Here is an 8198-nt window from a genome sequence, read left to right as displayed (position 1 = left end):
TTGACTTTGGGGAAGAGCCAGAAATCACTCAGCACTGGACCTGGTGAATACAGTGGATGAGGACACACTATAGTGTTTTTATGAGCTCACCTTTGCATTGGATGGTGTTCAGCAACATTCACTATATTTTTGATCCTATGTTCTGAAGACACAAAAGAGGATTTCCAGAACTGCTTCAGAAAGTGGTAAAAATGATGAGATATGTGTGTCTGAAGTGAGGGGGAGAATTTGAGGGTGATTAATGGTGATGTGTGTCCTACTGTAATAAATTTTTGAAAAGTTAAGTGTTCACCACATATTTTGATTACCCCATGACTAATTTTCTGTCATGCTGGGATCAGAAGTCACAACACTCAGTAAGTCTTTGCTGTGCTTTAAGACTCTAGGAATTCTCAAAGTCCCTAGGGGTAAAGGGCTGGGAGAACAAGAGAAGGAAGAAATCTATAGTTTAGGCTCCAAAATTGTAATACAGGAAGACCTTTAAGAACAACAATCACATGACAAAGAAGGAAATTAAATTTGTACATAAATAGAACTGCTTCATGAAAATGGCAAGAAAACAGCTACTATCTATTTGAAAGAGTGAGAGAATGGGTATTGATGGATAATACAGGGGACAGAGTCTTTTTAAGCCCATGTAGCCTAGACAGGGGCACGACTACTAAGCACTTTTGTTTCATCAGTAACGTGGGTTGGAGTTTGAAGTGAAATTTCAATTGATGAAAGAAAAGAAAGAGATCTTCCTTACACACAGAGTTTAGGAAGGTTCAAATACTCTATAGACGCTCTCCCAAAAGCAATTAGTCAAGTGAGTTTTCTTTTTTTAACCCTCATAAGATACTTAGCTCTAATCTTCATCAGAAAATTAAAGGGATTAGTAAAACTGTAGAAACCAATCCAAGTGCTCTGGGCAAACTCTTGACAATTGCACTAGCAATAATTAAGAAGAGGAGTGGTCCTCCCAGTGTAAAGCTGTGAAATCTAAACAGAGTGAATTGCGCTCTCCAGTGCACTTTGGGTAATGAAGAAGCGAAATGTGAGCATGGCCTCCCTTCATGACACACATTTATCCATCGGCAGCAATTATCCTGCTGGTAATTGCAATAAAATAGATTTTAGAAGCGATTAGCTAAGTATCCTCTTTATCATTTATAAAAGGGAATTAATTTTTTCATCTTTAAAGGAGAAAAAAAGGTCTGTTTGAAGGTGTTCCATCCTGATCACAAGTTTTTGTGTTCCCAGATGATAAAGAAATCCATTCTGGTCCATTTCAGCCCTAAAAAGATTATATTTTAAAAAGAATTCTTGAACTGAAAGGCTCCAAGGGAGGCCAGAGATGCAGGATTAAAGGCCAGCAGTCAGCGGCAGTGCCTCCCCCGTCCTGCAGAGCCGCTCAGTAGAGTTCTACCAGAGTTTGAGGGAGAAAGCTCTGGCTCCAGGGCACACCCCGGCTCAGACACCTGACCAGAGACACCCATCAAGGAGAGCAGCGGTGAAGGGCAGGGAAGGAGCTTTAGTGACCATGGCCGTGCTGGGAAGCACACGTTCAATGTCTGTCTTTGGGGAACTGACAGAAGCTTTGAGGTTTTACAGAAAAGGGAAACCGAGGCCAGGGTTGGAAGTGTTGTGGAGCTGGAAGTGCAGGTGATGGTAATCCTGGTCGGTCCTGGTTGATCAGTGTCTTGGGACTGGATGGGGGGCGTTGCTCTGGAGAAGTCCTTATGACACAAGAGGGCAATCCAGGTCCTGTGAGGTGAGTGCCTCTGTTCTGGGGTGGACTGTGAGGCCCTGCTTTTCTTTGAATCTGAGATGACTGCAGGTTTGGGCAGATGACTGGAGATGGTGAGGCATCCCTGCAGGAGTCCGGATCTGGATGATGTGAAGCTGCCGATCGGATGTCCCTGCTAGTCCTGAGATCGTCTTCAGTTATTTTGTCCTTGGTGTCTTCAGTCTTGAAGAAGGATGAGTGGACCATACAATTTATTGTGGAGGCTAACAACAGTGTATTATTAGTTTTTAGACAGACACTCCTAGCTCTAATATGCCTATGGGCAGAGCTGAGCAGGAATCTGATTCCAAGTTTTAAAGTAATAAAGCAGAGAGATATAAAATGAAAGCAGAGGTGCCAAATTGAATTCTGCCTTTAGCTAGCCATTGGGCATCTGCACGCTTAGTGTCTGAGCCCCTGTTACATTTGGACTATCCTTTCTTCCACTTTCACAGTCAGAGGATGTCTCTAACCCTGTTCATTCTCATGGATCTCGTATGTAATCCCACAATCTCTCTCTCCACAGCACACTGAAAACCTACAACCACAGCCGGTACAAGCAATGAAAACTCTTCTCCAGTCCTGCATTCTACCTGACTGACATTCTCTCCACAAATTTGCAAATGAATTCAAGGACAGAACAAGGTCGAGTATAATTCCTGCCCTTGGAGTCCACCAAGAATCTTTTAGGTAAGTTGTTAGATGAACTGCTTGAGAACTAACAATGACTATGCAGTTGTCTCTATTTTGATTACTGGCACAGATTTATAATTTGCTTGCCACAGTTAATGAATGCTTCAACTCCTTATTTTCCTATCAACAATAGCACCCTCCCTGCCCAGTCATTCAGATGATGATTTTTCCTCCCTTTGTTATTGTGAAGTGGAAAGGAGAGTGGGATTACAGCTTGTGAAGTGCTGCTTCCTGACATGAGATGTGTTGGAGAACGGAAGATGACACAGCACTTGACATGCTGAGACTAAGGTCTCTCTTACCTTCCTACAGTCTCTTTAGAAACTTTTCCCAAAAGAAAATGCAATGGTCTTAAATCTCTTTTCTGGGACTCTTATGAAATAACCAGGGAAGATTAAACCACTGAAGAAGAGATGAGACTAAAACAACACCAGACCCAGAGAGACTCTTCATCTAAGAGGTTATGCGGGAGATTTCATCTGCGTAATAAAACTGCCCTTATTTGCGGTGAGAGTCTGCCCCTCACCTTTCAGTAACTTATTGCCACCTGCCTAAAACCTGAGACAAACATTTTTCCCAGGCCATTGTCTGCTCTTTGGGCTAATGTGTTTCTCCTGTAAATTATTTACTACCCCTTTAAAATTTCCTACTGCAAACTTTCTCATTTCCCTTTCCCCTTCTACCCCTTAAAGAAGGTATTTAAGCTTCAACCATCTGACCCGTTATTCTACAGTTTCATATTTATACGGCTTCTGTGTTTATGCATGTTAAATAAACATGGGTGCATATTCTCCTGTTAATCTGTCTATCCTCAGTTAACCTTAGCAAAACTTCAGAGGGTTAGAGGGGTACCTTCCGGGGTTCCTATGGAGACCTAACTGCAAATATGCTGCTGGACTCCTCTTGCTTCCCTTTGGAAGTGGGTTAATGCACACCTACTCCCTGGCGTCTGTCACTGCTGAAATCCAGTGTGAGTTTAACTATGCCGTATGAGTGTGTATCTAAGAGAAGGAAGACATAAGAATGTGCTATGGGGGTTTGGACATCGTTTCAATGTGTCCCCAGTGGTCCTTAGCATGGCAGTCATGGAACAAGGACAAGGAGTTAAGATTAGGCAAGATAATTAGGTTACTGTGGTGCTGCCCTCATGCGGGATTAATGCAGTTCTCATGGAACCCCAGTTCGTTCTCACGGGTGGGTCGTTGTACTGGAGCAAGATTGGTTTCTCCTTGCTTTCTGACTTCCTGTCCTACCTTCTGGTCTCTCCTTTTAGCATACATCTTCACCGCCGTGCATCTACCATGCTGTCATGCATCTGATGAGGCCTGAATCCAGTGTCAAACAGATGTGGACACTTAATCTTAGACTTCCAGCATATAAAAATGTGAGCTAAATAAACTTTTTTATATATTACCTGTCCTTGGAGATACATACATTTGTTTATTGTTTTTGTTTTTCTTCTTGAGTTGAGACCATGCCTTGCTCTGTAGTTCAGGCTGGCCTTGAACTCACTATATGGACCAGGCTGGCCTCAAACTCATAGCAATTCTCTTGCCTCAGCCTTCCCAGTGCTAGGATTACAGGTGTGCACCACCATGCCTGGCTCCACTTGGGCATACTTTTATAGCAATGAAAACAGACCAACATAGACTGATTCCTGCTTAGATAATCCCGGGAGTATAATGAAATTTGTACAAAGGGGTCATGAGTTGTTGTTTTTATTTTAAATAACAAATAAGTTTTGCTTTTGAATGCAAGTGACAGAAACTTCCATTCAAATTGGCTTAAGAAAAAATAAGGAATGAAGTCATTTCATTGACCAAAACATAGAGCAGTAGATCTAGCTTCAGACTGTTGAAAGGACTCAAACAAAGTCATCTCTGGATTTTGCCTTTGATGTTGGGCCTTATCCTCAAATTTCACATAACAGCTTTTGCAAGATTGCCGTGTATGCCCTCCTGGGCTCAAATCTAGGAAAGTAGACAGCACTGCCTGGCAGCATCTATGTAAGTAACAGTATTATCTCCAACTGGAGCACCTTGGCGCATGAGAACATTCTAGAACTGATTCCTGTGGCCTGAGTGGTTCCACGCTCCAACGGGCCATGCTTGGTCACATTCTCCATCCTGGATCAGAGTTTGAAACTAATACTGTTACAGCTAAAAACAGTGAATTTCTACCACAAGGGAATATTTAAAATAAACACAATCCAGCAGAGAACAGATGGCACTCAAAGGGACAGTTGAAGAAACAAAGGAAAGAGCCAAGCAAAATGAATAAGGGATGAAGAAACACCAGGGCTAGGAACAGCAGCAAACTGCTTTTGCCCCTAGGCTGAAGGTGAAGGAGGAAGGAGGTGTCACCAAAACTGGGTGGGCGTAGCTGTGAGCCTGGGCCTCCAGGGAGGGTTGTGACCACACCCAAGAGGAACATGATGACTGACAAAGCACAGTGCAAGACAGAGTAGAGAGACTAAATGCTTCCACTCCACCCAACTTCTGATCTTTTGCATATGATTGGCTGAATCTAAGCAGAAGCCAGAGGGTACAGAACCTGGTTGATCCAGTCTGCAAGGGTCATGGTCTTGGGACAGAGAGCAGTGTGGGAAAGGGATCTGAAGAGGCAAACGGAGAATAACTAGCACACTTTGTTTCTTGAAATCATGGGTTGGAAAACTATGGCCCACAGGCCAAATGTGGCCCACCACCTGTTTCTATCAATAAAGTTTTATTGGAATACAGTGAAATGAGCAAACGTGTTTACCTGTCATTTATGGCTGCTTTTGCACCACAACATCAGAGTTGTAACAGAAATCATGTGGCCCACAAAATATAAAATATTTGCTACCTGGCCCCTTACAGAAAAAGTTCACTCACCTCTGGCCCAGCCCAACAGAGCCACTGGGCCTGATATAGTGTGCCTGGCCTAGGCTGTATGCAAATGGTTCATTGAATGAAAAAATAAATGTGCCACGTACCTTTATATCAGAGACCCTTAGCTGGCTTACTCCCTTCCTTTGAGGCTATTGCTACAGTAGCTGGTACTGTCTCTGTACCTCCTGATCTCTTCTGCTGCCTGCTCCCATAGTTTTATCCATAACATTTTCCTTGGTTGCTGAGAGTTTCACTATTGCCCCTGTCAAGGTCCTGGGATGTAAGGGAGACTGTTCTCCTTTGACTTCTAAAGGAAGCCCTGCTATTTCCATTTTCAGGTCCCTTCTTTGGGGTAACTTGAGGAAACCATCTCAGAGGATAGGAGGCCATTGTCTAGCATTACCAGGTATCACATTTAAAACTCTCTTCCTCATCCCAGCAATCATGGTACTAGTGCAGGTACCTCAGGAGGAGTTTCCTGACTACTCAGACCACTCCTCATGAATGAAAATTCATTCACTCAACATAATGTTCTCTTGGAGGCCACTAACATTTACCTTTCATTGATGCCTGATAGTTGTCTTTAATATCCCATAGTTTTGGAGATTGGCCCCTACTGTATGCCCTGACTGTGAACCTGGCTGTAGATTTTGTTTAGAGTTGTGTAAAAATACCCAGGCTACATAAGCAGCAACATAAACACAGTGCAGTGATCAATGAACAAAACCAAATTAATCTGACACACTTCATGCTATATATAGTCATTATTACCACACTATGTGGTAATGAGGTAGGGATGGTAGAGAAATACTATAATTGCTAATTTTTATCCAACCCTAACAATGGTCAGCAAGAATGAGAAGGACAACTAGAAGAAGCCTGAAAAAATGTTCCAAAATGCTTTAAAGATTTTGATGGGGACACTGGGGATGCAGCTCAGCGGTAGAATGTGTGCTTAGCATGTGCAAGGCCCTAGGTTGGGTCCCTACCACTACTAACACCAGAGATTCTGACAGTTGAAGAAGGAGGCCTGCTGGGGTGATTGGAGAGACAAGAAGGCTATAAGAGGGGAGGAAGTCAGATGGAAGTGAGGGTAAGAAAGGAAGCTGGGGGCCCCATCACCAATGTCATCCACGCTGCCCCTTGTCAAGAGCCAGGGAACTCACTAGACCTTGAAGGGAAAAAATGGGACAGTCAGAAAGAAGGATCAAGTCTCCTCCAAAGAGACTTTTCAGAGAAGAGAGGGCAGATGACTCGTACAGGAGGTAGTTTTGGTGTCACATCTTCATAAGCACTGTGTGGCCCTAGGCACACTGCTACTGACTGACCAGTGATGTCTCAAAATCTTGTGAAATGGAGATCAGTGCCTGATGACTGGAGGAAGCCCCCACTCACTCATCTTATCCAAATGAAGAACCTTAGTGCAGTTCCTCAGTGAGAACAACCAAGTTTGTGGCTGGGTAGTAAAAATAGACAGTGGCTTTGCAGATGGATTCTCTGATTTACCAGTGTCTGTGAGTGTGTGCATGACACACACCCACAAACACATGCATACACACATGCACATCTTCTTCTGGAAGTCTTCAAAAACACAAATCCATCCATGTTGATCTCCTACCTAAAATCTTCTGATGCTTTCCCACTGTTCCAAACTCTAGTGTTTCTTACAGGGCCCTCTGTGACCTCACCATGCCTCCTTCTTAGTCCCTGTGTTTGGCAATGTCATCTGGTATTCTGTGTCCCACCCACACTGAACTGCCACTCCCTTCCTGCTAGGAGCCATATCCTCGCCCATCTCCTTTATTACGCACCATTCCACTGTGGAACCTCACTTACCAACTGCCGCTCATCTCCCAGGTGTTCACAGAGGTCTTCCTGTTTGTCTGGGTGAGGGTGGGGGACCTTCTTTGTGCTTCTCGCCCTGTATCTACATCCCTGGTTGTAACACTCATTGTGGTTTAAGATACTTCCTTACACAATGGTCTGTCTGCCTAGCAGTATCTAGGAGAGTAGGCACCTGGTCAGACTTTGCCAATTTGGCACACATCTGGAATAACATAAACTCATTGATCCAAACCATGAGGCTCACCAGAGAGGAAAGCAAAGCCATAGGCTCATTATTCACAGCCACAAATTTCTTGGCACAAATGTGGATTGGTGGCTGGGTAACTTGTTTTCCCAAAAGTAAGAAAGCAGTTTTATCATAAATACTTGGACCCCAAAGGCCTATTTTCTGATGTTTACAAATAAACCACTCCTTATACTATGTGAAATAAAAATGTCCTTTGATCTACTTGCTACTTGGCTCTGAAACTCTTTGATCTTTCACATTCTCTAACAAATGAGTCTGAATCTGTACTAAACAGTCACTAAACTTATCATAACTTTTTTTGTCCAGAACAATAAACCAATATATGTTTAGAAAGTGCATCAGAGGATATGAAAATGATTCATAGGAACATAATGGAGCCAATAGATTGGTGACCCCAAAATAATCATCTTTAAAAACCTAGAAATAATTGTTTCTTACTGTGAAAAAAATTTTAAATGCAACCTTTAGAACATACACCTGTTAGAGGCTGAACTTCTGTCTCATTGCTCCTTGTATCTTGAGGGACTCTTTCCATTCATTTTCTAATGTGTCCTCTTAAATCTGCAGGCTCACCGGAGCCATGTTAGCCTTCTGTGCTCACTTTCTTATCAGTAAGGATTCTCTCTTCAACTGATATGGACTCAATGCCTTAAAGAAGCGTTCTATCTATTTAAGTCCATTTTTAGGTACTGCAACAAAATACCAGAGGCTGAGCACTTTAAAATAAAAGAGGTTTGTTTAGCTCACAGTTTAGGAGGCTGAAAGTTCAAGA

General features: G+C 43.0%; 1 long non-coding RNA gene across 2 annotated transcripts; it reads left to right on the top strand.

The window, feature by feature from the left end:
* The first annotated feature begins 1744 nt into the window (after nucleotides 1-1744).
* Nucleotides 1745-3874, top strand: LOC106149444. 2 transcript variants are annotated; one of them, XR_001235642.1, is made up of 4 exons: nucleotides 1745-1842; nucleotides 2295-2458; nucleotides 2774-2968; nucleotides 3735-3874. It is a non-coding gene; the product is annotated as an uncharacterized LOC106149444 (long non-coding RNA). The 2 variants fall into 2 exon arrangements; XR_001235640.1 differs by lacking the exon at nucleotides 2774-2968 and having other exon boundaries at nucleotides 1747-1842.
* The last annotated feature ends 4324 nt before the right edge of the window (nucleotides 3875-8198 follow it).

Source organism: Chinchilla lanigera, unplaced genomic scaffold, assembly GCF_000276665.1.
Source record: "Chinchilla lanigera isolate Chin_1 unplaced genomic scaffold, ChiLan1.0 scaffold00004, whole genome shotgun sequence".
NCBI lineage: Eukaryota > Metazoa > Chordata > Mammalia > Rodentia > Chinchillidae > Chinchilla > Chinchilla lanigera.
Note: the sequence above shows the minus strand (reverse complement) of the source record. Positions and strands in the feature narration are given on the sequence as shown.